The sequence below is a fragment of the Triturus cristatus genome, chromosome 12 (assembly GCF_964204655.1).
Source record: "Triturus cristatus chromosome 12, aTriCri1.1, whole genome shotgun sequence".
Taxonomy (NCBI): Eukaryota; Metazoa; Chordata; class Amphibia; order Caudata; family Salamandridae; genus Triturus; species Triturus cristatus.
In genome coordinates, this window is record NC_140595.1 from 66,561,653 (window position 1) to 66,581,828 (window position 20,176).

General features: G+C 46.0%; 1 long non-coding RNA gene across 1 annotated transcript in view; it reads right to left on the minus strand.

The window, feature by feature from the left end:
- LOC146772504 (uncharacterized) overlaps positions 1–9,821 on the minus strand; it is a 59,466-nt gene extending 49,645 nt beyond the window's left edge. The window contains exon 1 of the long non-coding RNA XR_014972345.1: positions 9,554–9,821. This is a non-coding gene — a long non-coding RNA (uncharacterized LOC146772504). The remainder of the gene's footprint in view (positions 1–9,553) is intronic.
- Between the last annotated feature and the right edge of the window lie 10,355 nt (positions 9,822–20,176).

The following is a 20,176-nucleotide window of genomic DNA, read 5'->3' on the forward strand; positions in this document are numbered from 1 at the left end:
GAGTAGTAAATGAAAGATGATCGTTTACTACTACTGGGACCGATATGTCGGAAAGGGTTGCCTCAGTGATGTTGCAGAATCTCTGCTTCAGTGGTGGATTAAAATGAAGCAGCAGATGTGAGGCCCAAGCTTCCTCTGTCAGGTGTGAGTTTACTCTTTGTACGTTCAGGTTGTTTAGACTGTTTATTGTTTGCCAGAATCTTGCGCTAATGTTCGACACTAGCGATTGGATACTGCGGTGAATGGCTGACTTTTTATTGATGTTGAGTCATATGCAACATTTCCTGAAGCTGATCTAAATATGAATGCTAGCAAATAAAGGACCATTTTCGCTACAACAGGTACCCTCAAATGCATTTACAGTGATCCAGAACTGTTAGAACACTTCCAAAGATAGGTGAATGGGATTGCGGTGCTATGCCTTCATCTGAGAATAAGGAAGTTTGTTAAAGTTTCTATATTACAGGGACGTGAACAATTCTAATTCAGAAATGTATTATTTCAATAGGTAAGGTGAAATTAAAAGGTAGATGAAAATAAGTATGCATAATTCAAATTAAGTTTTAAGTATGATAAACACTGTTTACCTGAGGGTAAATCATTGTTTACAAGACAAAGTGCAAATGACTTAAGTGATTAGTCTACATATCAGGGTTAGTATTGCAAGAAGCTTACAATCAATCATCCGTAGTTAACAGGTGCATTTCAATAGCCTTACCTAAACCTGAAATATCAAATTGAATACTATTTGAGCAAGTTGGATCACACCCACAGATACACACACACACACACACACAATTGAATCAAGCACTGGCAAACCCAATAGGTCTCCCTAATGCAAGAGCTATTGGCTTTGTCAATGTGTTTTAGCCATGTTGTACACCACCATGGCTGCTGTTCAGCATGGCTAAAAGTTAGTGGTGTAGAGGAGAGCTGAGTGCAGAGACTGTTGTGTATTGGAGTGGAATAGTGTGTAGTCGCATAGAGTGGCATACGCGTGGCAGAGTACAGTGGATTGGTGTAGAGTGCATTGGCGTAGAGTGTTGCAGAGTATAGGGGTGAAGAGTGCTCTGGCATTGAATTCACTGGAGTACAATGCAGCATCGTAGACCGCAATGGCTTAGATTAGACTGTTTCAGAGTAGAGTAAAGTGAAGTGGCATGGAGTGGTGCTGGGTTAAGTGCAGTGGTATACAGTGGTGTAGAATGCAGAGGCATAGAGGGGAGTAGTGCACAGTGGATTAGCGTGGAGTGCAGGGGCAAGGAGTTGAGTGTTAGAGTATAGTGCATTGGCATAGAGTGCAGTAGAGTACAGTGGTGGAGAGTGGTATTCTGCAAAATAGCTCGGTGTGGCCCAGACGTGAGTGATGTAGAGTTCAGTGGTTTAGAGTAGAGTGGTGAAGAGTGCATTGGCATTGAGTAGAGTAGTTCAGGTTAGAGTAGAGAAGTATAGGGTGCTATGATGTAGAGTGCAGTGGTGTGGTGCAGAATGCAGTGGAGTGGTGTAAAGTAGAGTGGTGCAGAGTAGACTGCAGTGGTTTGGAGTGGCACAGAGTGGAATATTCATGGTGTGGTAGCATACAACCATTACAGACAACACATTTTCAATTGAAATGGCCATTACATTTGCACAGACATACAGTTTTACTAATGAAATTACACAGCGCACAAACGAAAATGTGTGGAAATTGCATACCATTGTGTAATTATCTGTTTTGATCATATTTAAGTATTTGTTTCCAACACACTTCAGAAATAAATAAAAAAAGGTGCTTCATTTGTGTTTCTTATTCTGAAATACTTACACAGTTCACTGAAATGTAGTTGTGTACTAGAAAAAAAACCTCTCTCTGACCCCTAGTGTCCAACAAGATTGTCAAATAAATCCTCACACTTTGAAGTAAGAGAAAGAAAAGCAAACAAACGCCCTCGGAAGACAGGGCCTGACTTTTGACCTCTATTTGAATCCACAGCAAATGTGACGAGGAACAAGATTTACAGGCCTGCTCTACATAGAAGAAGCACTCCGAAAGATACTGTAAATAAGGTTTGGGCAAGGGAAGGTACAAACTCAAGTTAGACATCCTAAAACAAATGAAGCCAGCAAATGGAAAGCAAAAAAAACATGAGTTACAAACCATAAAGCCAAAGCAACAGGCTGAATGCATTCCTAGGTCAACTTTCTGAATGTCCCAAATGTCTTTAGCAAACTAGACAGCTGCATTGTCAGGTAGGCGGGGACATAAAAATGAGTAGCAGGCATTTTATATATGAACAGGAAAAGCTGTATTTTGTTACAGAAAACTCTTTTCTGACCAGCCGCAGCTAGATTCAGTGATTATGTCAACATAAATCGGTTAGCAACTATCATTTCACTTTTCAAGTTTAAAAACCTTTCACATTTTCAGAAGATACACATTGTGCTCTAGTCTCAAAAAGTGTATCAAAGGTCAGCCATTTACTAAAAAAGTTTGCACAGACTTTCAATACTATCATTCAAGCATTCAACACAACAGGATCATCATCTGGCCTGAGGGCTTTTACATTAAATTTCAAAAGATTACTATAACACAATAGGACAAGTTCCTAAAGTATTTGGTGGAACAACTGGAAGCCTATTTACTTGATTACTACCTGTTGTCATGTTGGCTGCTGGAGCTCTAATAAGAGTTTGGCTACGAAATGAACAACTTCACACCAGCTAATGAATGCTGTGATACAATTGGTAGGTAAGGTACCTGACTTTACCATTGTGAGGAAAGTGGTTTAATATATGGTATGTTTGTGAGACCTCACCATGTAATAATAAACTCACCTGTACTGTGTACAGTCGGATTGATTTGAAAATCCTTAGCTAATCCCTGGGTAGCTGCAGCTCTGGGCAGTTAGGCTTGATCAACAGGACAAGTTTTAAGCATTAAGAAGTACTAAAACAGTTTAATACTAAAGAAACAACACTCATTAAAAATCTGACACAAATTTATAAAATATGTTATATTTTTATCTTTAGATAGACACCTCAATAACAAAAAACTACCGGGGAGGTAAAAAAACAAATTTTAAGGAACAATAAATCACTGGTTTTTCACTCAGTGCAATAAATCATTGTGATGGATCGTGCTTGCGGTCAACTTTGCAAACTTTAGAAAAACTTTTTAAAACGTTGCAGACTACTACTCCAGCCTGCTTTGAGTGATCAATTCCAGCAGTGAAGGAGTCACAGGGGCAAAAGACAACTACCTCGCAGTCAAGGGAGTCTACAGTCCAGTTCTAGGAAATGTGGGCAAACCGCCATAGTTAAAAAAAAGTGGTTGTGATGCAAGGAACACAGGGTGCTAAAGATGCTGATCCACTGAAGAGGGCTAGAGTGGTCTGCCTATGGCTAATTTTCAGTCCACGAACACGGTGGGGCAACTTTAGCTACGAGGGTCAATGTCTTTCAAAGTACGTTTGAAGTCCAACCAATTACCAGTTGCTCCAGATCAGCTGGTCTCTGCTTACAGCGAAACCATTGGTTCCCTTTAACTTTGGTGATACCTCCTGTCTAGTGTGACCAAACTGCACTCCCAACAACTCTCTCTGGTCCAGCAGACTCAGGTACAACATTTGACGGTCTAGGACTCTGTCTTGGAGGCACCACATTGGAGATCAGGCGTTCTTGGCAACCAACACATGCTCCTTCAGCTTTTGTGGCCCAGGAAGTCAGTCATCTGACTCTTCGTTATTTCTTCTGTCTGAGACGCTGGAATGACTCTTCCTCAAACAGGGTACCACTGGTACAGTCCTGTCTTTGCTAGCCAAAGGTGCAGTCCAGTCTTGGAGCAGCTTCTCATTGCTGAGTCCAGGGAACAACAGGCCAGCCTTTCTTTGGTCCACTCTTCACTACAGATGTTTTTCTGGGAGATATTGGTACCACTTTTATGCTTAGGTTTTGCCTACAAGGGGTGTGGCACTGCTAGTCATTGGTCTCAGTGTGGCATGTAGGTAGTCCAGAATGCACTACTCTGCCCACTTGCAAGATGGCAGAAATATTATTTTTGTGTGTGAAGCTGCCTAGCCCACCCCAGATGTATGGCATCCTGGGGCTTAACGCCCACAGAAAAAAACGGGTTGGGCACAGTTTCCCTCTCTCTGTCCTCAACGCCAATCTGTCTTCAGGAACTAAAGAGCAGCTCCTCTTGTTTGTGTCCACTATTTGCCCTTCAAAGGCTGCTTTCCATTTGAAGGTCACCTTTTCAGCTGCCACTGTTTGGCTTTCCTGATAGGGCAAAGTCTTTTCCAATGGCAGGTCGTTGTGTTCTTTCCTGAGAGTCATTCACATCTCCCCGCAGAGTCAGAAGACTGTCCTGGTCAGCAACCACAAACAGTCACTGGAAAAATGTAGGCAACAAAGTGGCTACTTACAAAAGTTGTCATTTGCGCATAAGTAAAATTAAATTCGACTTAAGCATCAAGTCGGGTTTAATGCAACAATTAGTTTGATACCTTGAAGTATCATATTTAGTACCCCTATTTAGAAGTTAGCACTGAATTGTCAGCGTGTAACACTGTACTCGCCAATGAGGTTAACAGCCATCCACAGTAAAAATGACAATACTGGGTTTTTACTGCCAGACATGTAAAATGGAGAAACACATGTACAACTTTTTTTTATTTAATGCACCCAGCCTTTAGGGCTCAGTAGGCTTACCTTAGGCATGACATATAAATATTGAAAAGGAAGGTCGGGGCTGTACCACTGCTTTAAATGGCAAAGTTGAATTTTCCGTCGAAAACTGCTATCCCAGCTAGCAGTGGCGGGCTGAAAGTCATATTTTGCTTTGTCACACTTGTGATGGCACAATAAGTGCTGCAGTCCACAAAAGACCCTAACTTACAGGCCCTGGGCACCTCTGGTACCCTGTACTAGGGACTTCTAAGTAAGTTAACTTATGCCAATGATGGGTGAACCAATCAGACACATTTCCTTCCTTTTATGGGTCAGAGTACTGCCACTGAGTTCTGTTTGGTAGGACTCGGGGGACCTTCAGAGTCAAAAAACCAACAGCATCTTTCCAAAAACTTAAGGGTGATCATGCAAAAAGAGGCATTTATGATAGCCATGGACAAAATACCTGTTCCAGGTCTATTCCCTGAAGTCCAGCTAATTGGACCTGCACAAGTAATACTTGTTTTCAGCTGTTTAAGATATGCTACGGTGATGTTGAATTTGAGGCTGGAACTGGGATATAAAATCCACATTAATCCAAGTTAACTGTAACACCGCTATTTCAGCAGCAAGACAAGTGTTTCACAAGAATGAAAGTTCATGCTTTTGGTGAAGTGAATTTTTAACCTGCTATTCTGAAACAATAGAAAATGAACCTGATGCAAAAGCAGCGGCAGCCACAGAAAAAAGTGGGACGGTGACTGCTGGGTATGCTCTGCAACCAATAAGAGTAGTGGCAGCAACTTCAGTGAGCGCTGGTCTGGAAAGTACAGCTCAGAGAGTTACAGTCAATGTAGGTGCCAAGACTGATGCAAACTATCCTGTTAGATAATTTGTCTGTTTTGAGTTAAGGCTCAGTTGAAGGACTTGTATCATCACAACTCTGGCAGCAGTGTAATGGCTGACCTATCTTCGGGAGTTGAATAACCATGATCCTCCAGCTGGACAGTTGAGTGTGTGTGGTCGCGAGGGAGCTGCCAACTGGCCTCCTGTATTTTACCAAACCATGCTTAATGACAGTTTTTGAGCATTTGATTGCTCTATGATGGCCCTACTGAGGGCTGAAAAAACTGGGGGGGGTCGCTCATACGGTGGTGGCCGATGTAATTAAGGGCATGGCTTAAATCCATTAAGCTAAAAATCTGTACTTCGCATAGTGTGCAGCCCCACTGGTATTTTGCTGTGTCTGTCCATTCATTCAGATATATAATACAAGTAACATTACACCTACAACAAGCCAGGGCTACTGGCTTTGTCAATGGTTGTAAATTGCATAGGATAGATAAGCAAAAACTAGGACTTAGTAGTATGAAAATTGAAAATGCTTTCGCTCGTGGGCGAGGTTGTGGCGTAAGGCTAGAGCTGCCGACTTTCGAGCTGAGAAGAAATCAGGTTGGAGCCTCAAGTCAGCTCAATCAACATCATGTAATTCAAAACAAGAATGTGTCCTTGTGTAATGTAACTGGTGCTCATGTTTGCGCTATATAAAACTGAAAATGAGTCTTTGAAGTTATATCAAAAGCAGTGATGGATGCAGAGTTAATCTTTTTTTTTCATCACCCTGACGGTAAAAATAGAGAGCCTGAAAGGGACCCGTATCGCTATTTGCTTTTAAGAACTGCCAGTGCTGAGCACCGGCAGGACCCAGCCCACTTAAAGCCCTGGTCCGACTAATGATAGGTACTTACTCAAAGGAAAACCACTGTTCCATTGCCTGTAGATGGAATTGATGAAAGTAGCTGTAAACAGATTGTACATTAGAAAATGTATAGGCACTAGACGGTAACTGAAGAAGGGGAGACATACTCTGTTCAAGACCAAGAATGCAGATGTAGAAAAAAAACAAAGCAGATTTCGAGACAGCCCTGTTTAACCTGGCAGATTAGAAAAGGAGACTGTCTGGATAACTACTAGATGGAGAAGTTTAGATAACTCCTACGGAGTAAATCTGACATTCGGAGTACTCCTATACTGTATGTTATAAACATAGATGTTTGGCACACCCATTACTGGCCCCTTTCATTATGTCAGCATGATAAAAAAGTATATTTGGTGCACCTTTGTACTTCTGTGCATAATGGAGTCAAAGATATTGATAGTCGACCCCTCAATGATTAGGAAGGCCAACATTTTTAGCAAGTTACTGGATAACCAGTTGTACAAGGTCATAGCATTCCTGATCTTTGAGATAAGTGGTTTATGCCTCTCATGAAAACTTTAATGAATAGAGGGGACGTGTTAACTGAGGAAACAAATAAAAAGGTAGAATATGCAATGGCATCGTTCGACACAGAGAAAGCATTCAACACTGTTGCTTAGCAGGGTATGTTAAGGGAAATGAAGGCTTCATATCTGGTCCTTAATTTATCAAATGGATGAAGCTACTCTATACTTAACTGCAAACAAGTGGTAGACTGGTGCTTTTGTCTGCGACTGTTAGCGATTGAAAAGGGGATTGCAGCGAGTAGCTTGCTTCTCCAGCCTCTTTTCGCATTGGAGACAGACCCGCTCATCTGACTGTTAAGGAGACACATTTATGGCCTGTTTTAGGGGGGAAAGGAGCATATTGTGTCCTATGCAAACAGGTTGGTCTATTTAATTGCTTCGGGTCTGACAGTGCCTGAGGTGTCTGTAGTGGTCCGGATTCCTCTCTGGATTGTAAATGGAGTGGAAAAGCCATCATTTTGGGCTCATTGTCAGATTGGCCAGGGTACTCCCAATGTTAACCATACCATGTGAGATGTCAGAATTTAGATAGTTTAGTTTTAAGGTTTGGCACTAGGAGGAAAAGATTTCTAAACTAAACTAAATATGTGGCAAATATGTGGTTGGCCAGTTCAACAAAGTAGAATGTCTTCTGGATAACCCACTCTAGCCATGGAATTAACTGCAAGATGTGTGTACATACTCAGCGCTATTTCAAGAATAAAAATACTTATGAAACAGAAATTGAGGCGAGTCTCATCTATCAAGACAAAGCTAAAAATGTTGAAAGTGAGATATGGGAGTGGGCTGGCAAACACTCATGATGGTGTGGTTTTTCTGGGATTCAGTTGAAGCCCCATTTACATCGCTCCCTCTGGAAGATCTGAGACAAGTTGACCAAATATCTTGCTCAACCTACAAAGAGGGGGGGGGGGGGGTTGGGTCAGGATGCCGCAGTTATCTCCGACACAGTGAATGAGGGGGATAGAAGGCTGCCAGACGAAGGTGAACAAACCTGTGAAATATCCAGTGGAGGCTTGGGGGTGTGCGGAGGTGTGCTAAAGAGAAGCACAACATGAAGTTACAAACAGCTGACCCTGTGTCATCCAGGTCTCTGCTGAACTCAAGGCCCAGTTTGAAGGACATCTCTCCTCTGCTGATGGCTGGGGCGGAGGTAGGGTTCTTGCTTTCCTTCCCTTGTTTTTTTGCCAGAGATAAAATCAGGCAGTCTTGTTCCACCGGAGGCAGAAATACCATTCAAGTAGACTATACTTCAACGTGTATGGACAGATAGGTATGATGCATCCTTTTACTGCATGAATGATCGTGTTAATCCTGCTAAACACCTTAATTTCAGTGCTGGGTGAATCATCAATGAACTGCTCAATAATCTGACAGTGAGCACTCAAAATAAGCTGGCGGAAGATGTTAAACTGGCTTTAATAAAAGTATTAGGCGATGTTCCACACATTGTCTAAGGCACTATCTCCATTTTCTGTTTCTTTTCTGTGGAGAGCATGAAAACAATAAAGATGCACCTTTAATTATTACTAAGACTATGACTGAATCCTCTGGAGGGTGGTCTTAAAAATTAATGATTTTCATTAGGCACTCTTTTAGATTTCCATAATAGAGTTTGAGAGTTGTTGGTTTGTTCCAGCACACCTAAAATTGAAGAGGCAAGAGTCAATCATTATGCTGCACTTTATTACTACTTCTTGGAGACCTCATTGGAGGAGTACTGTCGTCCATATGAGAAGACCCTCAATGGGACGAAATAAGATGTCAACAAGTATATGCTCAATCTATTCTGGTACCTGGGATGATGATACAGGACAATAAAACAGCTACAGAAAGCCATGCAACAATCATCTACTATGACTTGCACGCTTAGGTTGAACAAAAATTAAAGTCTCTTATCTCCTAGAACCAGTTTTTGTTTTCTGAGAGGGTACCAGTCATTAACATGAACCCAGTGCTTTGTAGTCATTCTTTCCAGGCGAGCCACAAACAAATTTACAGAGCTGTGCAGTCACCCTCTTGTGGCATGATGCACATCTTTAGCCTGCTGTTGCAGTTATCACGCTAGTGTGTCACAGGAGACTGAGCTTAGGGTCGCTACAGTACTTAGGTGGCACGGCTGGAGTTTTCTTATCTCGACCAGTAAACAACCTAGGAAAACTGGCAAGAACCAGTACTTTTAACACTTTAACTATTAACAAAAACAAGTTGAAAATATGTCAAACGTAGCGTAAAAGTGTGTAAACTAATAATTATTATAAAACTGAATAAAGACAACTTCCACGTTAAAAAACATACCGGCACTATTACATGTATTGTTATTGAAGTAAAAGTTCCTGGCCCATTCACAAACGCAGACATAAAGAATTGGCAGGTATTTAGTTCTGAGAAAAGTGTACCTTTAGTCCCCTCTTTTAATGGCTGAACAGCTATGGCTGCAGCTCCCAGCAGGCAAACCAGAAACACTGAATGAATGAATGAGGTACTCAGGCATTGACCCGGAATCTTGAGTGTTCATTGAGGCAGCAATGTTTACTCCTGATTCTCTCCACTAGATTTGAGGCAAAGGACTGGGCCACAGGCCTCGACGCTCTGCGCTCACGCAGAGTTTCGTATTTACCTTGCGGTCTTCCTCTGACCTTCCTGGCTGCTGACTCCGGCAGTGGGGTGGCGAACGAGAATGTTGCCTTAATAGGCCGACTTCTAGAGAGACAAACACAAACGTCACTCAGGCTTACCGCGCTCTGGCCTGTCACAAGTGCCGCCATCGGCCCAATATCTATTGTCTCAACGAGACCAAGAGTAGACCTAGCTTGCGGCTACTACCAGGCTTCTATTAACTTGAGGCACGCGAGACGGGAGCACGTAGCAAAATGAAGCCATTTAACGTGGCGCCTTCCCCAAATGGAAGAGCAAGAGCGTCAAACGTACGGAAATGACGCACTTGTGTGCGCGCGACCGTCACGCATGCTCCGCGAGGTGGCAGACGTGCTAGGGCGTGCGGCCGTTATTCCCTATTTATGTAGTCAACGTGGTGCGGTGGAAAAGCCGCGTTGCTTGCGTGGTAGAAAACAAGGGAAGCCTATTCTATTAAAAAAAAAAATTGTCACCTGTTTACGTTTTCGAGGTGAGTTCACTGGCAGTGTGGTTTGACGATTTTCTACTTGTTCATTTCACGGCCTGAGTTTGGTTGAATGAGTGGTTGAAGTGCATAAACAAGGTATGGTTGAGTGCCATGGTGCGGGGTTATCAATTGGCCAAAATTAAAAGAACAAAATATTCAGTAAATTATTTTGTTTATTTTTTTAAGCTTTCAGGTAACTTCACATGTAAATTAGACACTTTAAATGAAAAATAAACGCAAATGGAACTATTCGGTGTGAAAAGTACTAGTGTTGTGAAACCAACTGGTTACTTCAATCACTTCTCTGTGCATCAGTCCTCCAGTTGTTGAGAGCGCGGTGGCCGTTTTGCTTGACTGATCCGTGGAGTCTCCCAGAAGTCATGCGGATCTCCACCATCGCCCAGCACTCCTACTGGCCGCACTTCTCCAGACGGTCGGTCCACTTACTCCAGGGTGGCATGCTGTAGATCCGCTAACACTGATATTTTGGCTGCAATATCACAGGGAGGATATTTCTCAACCACCATTTTGGGTACACCCCAGTTTCAATTGTCTTATTTTTTTCAGTTAGGCTGAGACCAGATTTTAGTTTTATTCATGCAGTATAATTGTATTGAAAGCATTTTGCAGGTTGGTCTTAGTGGTTTATGAGCAATATGGAAGGATAGAGGGTGTGAAGTGTGTATGTATTTATATTACCTGCATTGTATTATGTTATTTAATTTACTGGTTCTAAAGAGTAACACAAAAAGTCTAAATCCTTCACTCTTCTATCTCTCCACTATCCTTTTCAATGAAAATAACTGACTAACATGTCCACTTATCAAATTTCATATTTCACTATACTAATTCACCACTAATAAATTTTTAGGCTTCCAGAGTAGCGTGCTACTTGCCGAAAAAAGCGCTTCAACACCTCATTAGGGTTAGCAAGTACTATATAAATGCAAACCTTTTAGCCTCTTCTATCTTTCCGCTATCCTTCTCAATCCAAATAACTGACTAATATCCACCATTCAAATTACTTTCATATTTCACTATACTAATTCAACACTAATCCTTTATGGGTTCCGGAGTAGCGTGCTACTCGCTGAAAAATCACTTTGACGCCTTGTCAGGGTTGGTAAGCGCTATATAAATGCAATTACAATATAAATGCTTTACAATTTGTTGGCTATTGTGATTGGGTATTACTGTGGTAGAAAATTTCTTGGGTAAACTCTAGACTGTACCAGAAGATTAAAACCTTTTGTATCATGCTCTGTGTTATGTATGAGATCCATGTTATTTTGTATTTTTTATATATACACTCTGTTGTGTGTGTGTGGTCATTAGATATAGTGGGATTGGTTGATTTCCAGTTGGTTTTTAATTTTAGAGGCCCCCTTACATTGAAGAGTTGTGCAATACAGTGCATTTCTAGTGGTTACGATAATCTAGTTTAGTACAGATTTAGGGTTGTATTCCTATTTATGTTAGCACGTCTGGATTGCTGTTGGATGGGAAAGTAGTCCTTTTGGTGATTTTTGGTTGTTAATATTTATTTTAGGGTCTTGTTTAATTGAGGATGCACTTACTTGATTTCTGTCATTGAACTGAAAACATTTAGAGGCAATTCTGTTGTTCCTTTCCAAGTAAGTAGTGGGATATTGTGAGAAGGGACCGGGTTCCCCGTGCCACGTACCTTCGGGGGTCCACCGTTTCCCCAGGTTTCCGGAAGCCGGGGGAGTCCGCACCAGACGCCAAAAGTCCGTCACACAAACGACGAAAAGGATAACCAACCCCCCTTGTCGTCTACCTCCGCAGGAACGAATCATCGACGAGGAGGGAGGGGAAAGAGGAGGGGCTAACCCCGGAAGCACTACGGACCAGGTAGTGAAAAGAGCCGAGAGCTACAGAGTCGGAGAGGAAGCAGACGACGGACTAGAGGAAGCGAAAGGCGGAAGCACAGCAGAGGAAGGACGCGAGGACGGAGACCGAGTCGGGACGAAGACCGAAATAGACGGGGATCCCGAAGAAGACGAGAAGTGGTGCGAGGAGTGGTGGTCCCCACCGGAGGAGGCTGGAGAGCGGCCGCAACTCAGGAGAGTTGCGGCGGAGCCTGTGAGTAACCCTGAGCGAGGGTGAACGAAGAGCGGGAGGAGGGTGGGACGGATGAGAGACGGGAGGGAGTGTATGTCGTTAGTAAATATTGTTTGCAGTTAGGGTCTGCCTCCGCCTGATATTTACCCCTACTGGTCGACTGGGGATTTAGCCACGGGCCGGGTGGAGGAAGAACGGAAACCCCTGAAACGTAATAGCAGGCACTTCTCATCACGCCCGTACTCCTATCAACCCTCCAACCCTGATTTCCCTTCCTAGATCACGCCCGTATTCACTCCTACTTCAACCTCCCTCCTTAGGAGATAGGAAGTCACGATTTCACACACGGTGTTGCGGTGACGGTGGTGGTTTATACCCTGGGTACAAACAGTATATGTATCTGACGGCCATTATTTTCCTCTCTCCTATGAGCCTCCGTGGGACGACTGGGGGTCCAGAGGAACAACCGGGAGACGAAGAATCCTACGACGAACTAGGAACAGTCCAAAGAGGGGAACCATCCCTAGAAGGGCCAGGAAGAACAGAAGAAGACAAGGGGACTGTTGAAAACCCTATACTAGCTTCACGTGGCCCTCTACCTGTCATTTCGAATAAAACACGCAGAGCATCTCACTATATACAGCCTCCTCGTCTGATTATCCGACCCGCCCTCCCACAGGTGGTGTCAGAAGTGGGATCGCCAGGAGACATGGAGGCTGTACTGAACAAGATGGCGGAAAATCAGGAGAGCCTAGGGAAGGCAATGGAGAGATTTCTCACGGTGGTGGAAGAAGACCGGGGGAAGCTACAACAAGTCCTCACCAATCAAGGACAGACACACGATGCGACCATAGGGAAAATAGCAGATGCCCTGGGACAACCAAGAGGTCCCAGTACGCTACCCTCAGTCATCCTACAAAAATATGTCAGTGGAGAGGACCCGGAATTTTTCTTTAATAACTTTGAACGCATGGCGTTAGCAGCAGCATGGCCAGCTGACAAATGGGGGCAATATCTGGGTCCCTTGCTCTCGGGAGAACTACAAGCATCCTACCAAGCAGCAAACATCACGGGCATGACTCCATACCCCGAAATAAAACAATGCATCATGGAACGACTAGGCGTCGATGATGACACCTACCGACTAAAACTCCGACAGATCAAAGAAGGGCCCCAAGAAACACCCCGGGCCCTCTATTTTCGGGTAAAAGATATGGCCGCCCGGTGGCTAAAACCCACTACTGCCACCAAGGAGGACATCATGGCCAAAGTCTATTTGGAACAATATTTATCCTCTCGTCACCCTCCCATACAGAAATGGGTGAGACAACATGCACAGTTGACCCTGGAGACCGCAGTGGAGATAGCCAGCGCCTATAGCCGAGCCCAAGAAGTACAGAAGGGGCGAGAAGAGCATCCATGGAGGTCAGGGATCAGTGGGACTCCTCGACCTTCTCGTCCTATGTTAGGCCGAAAACCAGACCCTGTTACCATCATCCCAGGCCCTCCTCCCTTTCGACCTCAGGGCCCTCCTTTGTTCAGACCTCCCCACCCTGGACCCCAATGTTTTAACTGTGGGGGTTTAGGACACATAGCACGGTTTTGTCCTCAGAAGGAGGAACCCATGGAGATCGGCGTAGCTCGGAACTTCAGTTGTCTTACCACGACCCAACAAGCCCCACCGTACCGCTGCGGGGTCTATGTGAACGGACAACCACTGACAGCATTAGCCGATACAGGCTGCCGACAGAGCGTCGTTCGACCTCAAGATCTAGGTTCGGCATGTGGGGATCCGGATGGCACGGTACACATACAGTGTGTACACGGGGACACCAAATCTTACCCCACCACTCATGTTCACATACAACATGCCTCGGATTCCGGCTCAGAACTAAAAGTGGGTCTGATTCCCCGTCTCCCGGAGCAAATTATACTGGGGAGCGATTATACCCACCTATCAGAGCTACTCACGAAATCAGCTCCTGAAGAGAAGGATTGGTGGAAGGTAGCTCCCTTCGCTCAGGACGAGAATCCCGAGTGGCCGCCCTCTAAGAGTAGAAAAACCAAGACTCAAAGAAGGAAAGAAAAGGGTCATCCGGTTCCTGCTTTTCCCATAAGGACGGAAGAGAGTCCCTGGGAAAACAACCAAGACTTTCGAGCTGCCCAGAGAGAGGACCCCGTTCTACAAGAAGCTTGGAACCAAGCCAAAGACCAGGTAGATCCGCGACATGTAGGACCCCAATTCTTCCTCAAGAACGGTCTATTATATAGACAGGCCAAATCTACGGACAATCCCCAGTTGCTAGTTCCCACCCCTTTCAGGAACAAAGTGCTCTATTTAGCCCATAGTCATTTACTGGGAGGACATTTTGGGGAAGAGAAAACGGAACGATTAATCCTAGAGCAGTTTTATTGGCCGGGCATATATAAACAAGTGAAAACCTATTGACGCGAGTGTCCTATATGCCAAAAAAACAGTAGGTATAGACCCCCAAAAGCCCCATTACAACCTCTCCCAATCATTGATGAGCCGTTTCGTAGAATCGGAATGGATATTATAGGGCCTCTACTTCCTTCCCGTAGCGGGTGTCGCTACGTATTAGTACTGGTAGATTATGCCACCCGGTTTCCGGAAGCCGTGGCCTTAAAACATCCGGATGCCACCAACATAGCCAAAGCAATGATCGCTATATTTTATCGGGTGGGTTTCCCGAAGGAAATATTAACTGACCAGGGAACACCGTTTGTGTCCAAGTTAATGAGACAAGTATGTGCTCAACTAGGGATCAAGCAAATAAGAACCGCGGCATATCACCCCCAGACCGACGGTCTGGTGGAGCGGTATAACGCCACCCTCAAGACCACACTAAAAAAACTCCTGGATCTGGAAACCAGAAAATGGGAGGATATGTTGCCCTTAGCCCTATATGCGATCCGCTGCAAAATCCAGAAAAGCACTGGATACTCCCCATTCGAGCTTCTGTATGGACACCAACCTAGGTCCTTAATGGACATGATGCGGGAGACCTGGGAAGCGGAACCAGACCACTCCAAACCGCTAGTGGAATATGTAGCACAGTTTAGGACCCATCTGGGACAAATACGAACGATAGTACGAAACAATATGGAAAAAGCACAGGAAGCCCAAAAAGTGCAGTATGACAAAAAGGCAAAGAGTAGATCCTTTGCTGTAGGAGATGCCGTACTGCTCATGATGGCCTCCTCCGACCACAAGCTATTAGGGCAATGGCAGGGTCCCTACATAGTGTTGGAAAGGGTGACTCCCGTTACGTACAAGATTGAATTGGACAAAAACCGTGGAACCACCCAGGTATATCATGTGAACCTTTTGAAACGATGGGAAGGGCCTCTCCCCTCTTTGGTAGGGACTGTGAAGGATGCCCCATTATATGTGCAGTGCATTGATACGGAGCTACCCTCCGACTTACAGACAGAATTAGTGAACACTCTCTTACCCCTCCAGACCATCTTCTCCTTGACCCCTGGAAGAACCTCCTTGGTAGAGCACTCGATAAAAACGACTGCAGGGAAAACGGTACGCCTTCGTCCTTACAGGATACCGGAGGCCCGGAGAAACACCATACGAGAAGAGGTACAGCAAATGTTACAGATGGGTATCATAGAACCCTCCACAAGTGAATGGAACTCGCCAATAGTTCTTGTACCAAAACCAGATGGTTCGGTACGCTTTTGTATTGATTTTAGGGAGGTCAATAAAATCTCGGAGTTTGACACGTACCCCTTGCCCCGAGTGGATGAGATGATAGAGCGGATTGGGAAAGCGAAATACATTAGCACACTGGATTTATGCAAGGGGTACTGGCAAATACCTCTTCGACCCCAAGACAAAGAAAAGACAGCCTTTTCCACTCCCGATGGATTGTTCCAATTCATAGTACTCCCTTTCGGGTTGCACGGGGCTCCGGCCACCTTTCAGAGGGCGATGAATCGTATACTACAACCACATGAAAGGTACGCCGGGGCATACATTGACGACATTGTCATATATAGCGAGACCTGGGAACAGCATTTGACTCATCTCTATTAGGTGATTCAAGCATTGGGCAGTCATGGTCTTAAAATCAACCCGGCTAAGAGCCATCTAGCCGCCCAAACAGTAAAGTATCTGGGTTATCTGTTAGGAGAAGGAGTAATCCGGCCCCAAAACAATAAACTATCAGCTATTGCCCAAATCCCATTCCCTCGCACTGCACGAGAACTCCGGGCCTTCCTGGGACTCCTGGGATATTACAGGAGGTTCATACCCCGGTTCTCCCAGATAGCTGCCCCCCTAACAGATCTGTTACAGAAATCAGTGAAAACCGAAGCCATATTGGGAAATCCTAGTCCCACAGTAGTCCAAGCTTTCCATGCCTTGAGATCCACTCTAACATCAGACGCCGTGTTGGCTAGCCCCGATTATAGCTTACCTTTTATTCTCCAAACGGACGCCTCCGATCAAGGGTTAGGGGCTGTCCTATCTCAAGTAACACACCAAGGGGAGGAAAAACCCATCCTATATATTAGTCGGAAATTGATCCCCAGGGAACAGAACTATGCCGTCATCGAAAAGGAAGCCCTGGCCATCAAATGGGCCATTGACGCCTTGAAATATTACTTGGAAGGAAGGGAATTCACCCTGTATACCGATCACACGCTGTAGGAGAGTAGGGTCTGCAATCCTATGATCACCCAGATTTTTTGCTTTTGCTTCATTGGTTTACGACTTTCTCCGGCTGTGGGCCTGCCAATCAGACCCACAGCCTAGCTGTTCTCTCTCGAAATTAACACACATGTACGTTAGGTGCATCCACTAATTGGAACTGGGCCGCCTTGTCAGTCCCTGTCTCAGCATACCACAGGTATCCAGGGCATCGGTGTACCCAGGGCCTACCAGGGGCTGAAGCATGTATTATGCCACCCCTGGAATGGCCGCCCAAATCTGACACAACTGGCTGCACGACAGCTGGGGCCACGTGGTGTAATCACCCGTTGCTGTAGGTGTAGTATTCCTACACCTAAACCCTAAAATGGACACATGGATTCCTATCAGTCACTCCTATAGCAGGCCTTATCAATCCTGAAGGCAGAGTGCAGGGAATCATGTGGGACGGTGCTCTGGCGCGAGCTGAGCCCGTCGACGGCTTGCGGAACCAAGCCCTAATAGCCGTTCCATGGTGACGCGGGCCAACTACTTTTAATGCATTATAATCCTTGCGGTTATTTGCTAACTTTGGCATCGCATCACCTATACATGTCGAGTAAGGTGTCATACGAATGGGAATACGAACCCCTCGCCAGTCCTGGTGACGGGGTTAGCATTCCCCCCTTTTAGAGGGACACGACATGGAAGTAACCTTGAACCCCGGTTAAAGTTGACTCAAGCCTCAGCATCACAAAATGGATGCTGCCACCAGACACAAGTCTGACCTCCTGCTGCTGGGGGACCTTCCAGCAAGGGGAGCTTGGACAAAGGGTTTCCTGTCGAGGGCGGTGTTAGCACCGTCCCAGACAGGGTTTGTGTATCCCAGGTAGGCAGGGCTGAAAGGAAGGTGATTGCAAGTGGCACCCCGGTGCTCACTGTGCATAGCCCGGCTCAAACCAGTTTCGGGGGCACACCAGCCCCTGAGCTGGCGCGAAGCCGGACAAAGGATAGGGGTGTAACCACCCCCCTCCTGGCTCCACCCATAGGTAGAACCTAGTCACGGGCCAGCCCCTTTTTCTTAGAATAAAGGTAGGAGCGAGTCCCCTTCCCAAATTGGATAATCAGATAATCGGATACCTCCGAATCACGAACCACTTTCCACGAAAGGAACTCTTGACTATTTCTGAAGACTCTCCCTTGTGGCTAAGGAGTAGCCACCCTGCACCAGCAGGCACCATCTAAGCGCTTGCGGTTTGCTGTAAGTCTCTCCTACGGATCAAGACTGCCCAGCTCGACGAGACCCGAGTTCCCTTCCATCTCTGACCTTTTACCTCCCTCATCAGCTCAGCTGAGAGTCGTAGGTGTGACGAGACCTGCGGGACCGGCTATCTTCAGAACCCGCACGACGCTTATCTAGCACGCCCACCGAGGGACCCTCGAGTGAGTGCACCTAGGGAGAGAAACCCTAAACCCTGAGCAGCTCCAGCATCGAAGTCTGTCTCCCCAGCATCCACGAGATCTGCGTGGGGGCCCTTCCGCTCCTTGCTGTTCACCGCGTTGTCCGACCACTTGCCGACCGGCTTGTGGCCCTCTTCACGACGCACCACGATTGTTTCATCACTAGTCTGGTTGCTCCAGACTGGCTCTTGCTCCCCTTCAACAGAGGAGTACCACGGACCCTCCTGGTCCACTCCCGACGCCATCTTGACTCCCCCGCTTGGGTTGCCACTGCCAAGATCCGCTGCCCCTTCCTGGGCCCAGCATCATCGACAGCAGACACCTTCGTGGGACAGCTCGCCCTCCATCCTGGTCGCCGCCGCGCCTCCTGGTCCGAGGAACAGCCGAGTCCGACGTCACCCACTCACCTGGTCGAGGTGACTTCAGCCGGTACCCTCCTGGTACCCACACGATCGCTGGCTAGCGGTTGAGAACTGAGTCCCCTCTGCTTTCAGGTTTCCTTCATCACCGATCCAGGCTTGGATCGCTCCGAACATCGTCACTGGTCGCCTGCCAGCAACTTCCTCTTTCAGGCTCCCGAGACTACACGAGGACTCCCGACATCTTGACGAACTTCACGCAGCCGCAGCCTCCGGGCTAGGTAACTCGAGCATCTCGGTGCTCCATCGCAGGTTCGCTCTACAAGTGTCCAGTTCCTTTTTCGTTTAGTCCCACTGATCGGGTCACTCCGGGATCAGTATCTCCAGACTCTAACCATTCGCATTTCACTGTTAGTGTAGATGGTTTCTCGTGCCCCTCGGGCATTTGTGTAAATTGTGCAACTGAAGTATTTTCCAAAGAGTTTTGTAGTGTGCTTAGCTCCCTGACTCATAAAGAGCCAGGGTAGTCTTGTTATAAATAAATATCCTTTTATTTTCATAACAACTTGTGTGGTGTCCTTTCACTTGGTGTTCAAGGGGTATATGTGATGGTAAACAGCTGGCTTAACACGCCCTCTAGAGTTTAGCCTAAGACTGCTCGTATCCACGCTACTAGGATAGCTGGTCTAAAAGGTTGACTTACAACCAATCATCAATAAGGGTCGTTTGGAATGATACACAGTGATCACTAGAATAGTGAGCACTACATATCAGGCCAACTTCTCACATTGGTGGCAGCGGTTGGGATTTGAGCTTGCTGTTGTTTTACCACACACGTATCCTAAGAATATCGCAGTGAAAGATCACATAAGTACCCAGGTACATATAACTTAACTTAGAATACTCCGAGTTCTACTGAACCGGCTGTTGTAGTGTAACAGGGCTTAGCACACCCTGACTACAACTCTTAGCAAGGGATCAGTAGGTAAACCCATAGTGTAGGTAGGTGCAACACTTACACCTCACTAGAAAAGCATGTCGGTCCACGGAGAGTCTGCAGGGACTCCTCTAGTGGTCAGTGACCCTCCACAGGTCGTGTCACGGTATGTAACTCTTAGCTTCAAGGAGATGAGACAACTGTGTGCCTCCAGGAAGCTAAACCAGGGTTCTAACCCTACCATCGCAATACTGATAGGTCTCTTAGAGGCGTACGATGCTAGGAGGTCCTCTAACCCAGGTCCCCCCAGTGCAGATGGGAACATGCCTCCCTTAGAGGGAACCCTCGGTGACCCGGACCTCGACCCTCACACAGAGGAGGAGGACGAGGACGAGTTATCGGGAGACGAGGCAGACAAAGGTCCAGCGGTAGTCGGCAGGCTTACAAGGACCAACTTAAGCAGGCATGAGAATGGAACTGGGGGAGCCCCGGGCCCACGCTCAAGCAGGCTTAACCTTGGGAACGGACGAGCTAGGTCTCTCTCCAGAGGCTCTGGCAGATCGGTTCATACACATGTCTCTCAGGCACCTTCTCAGAGAGGAATGACTTCCCCTCAG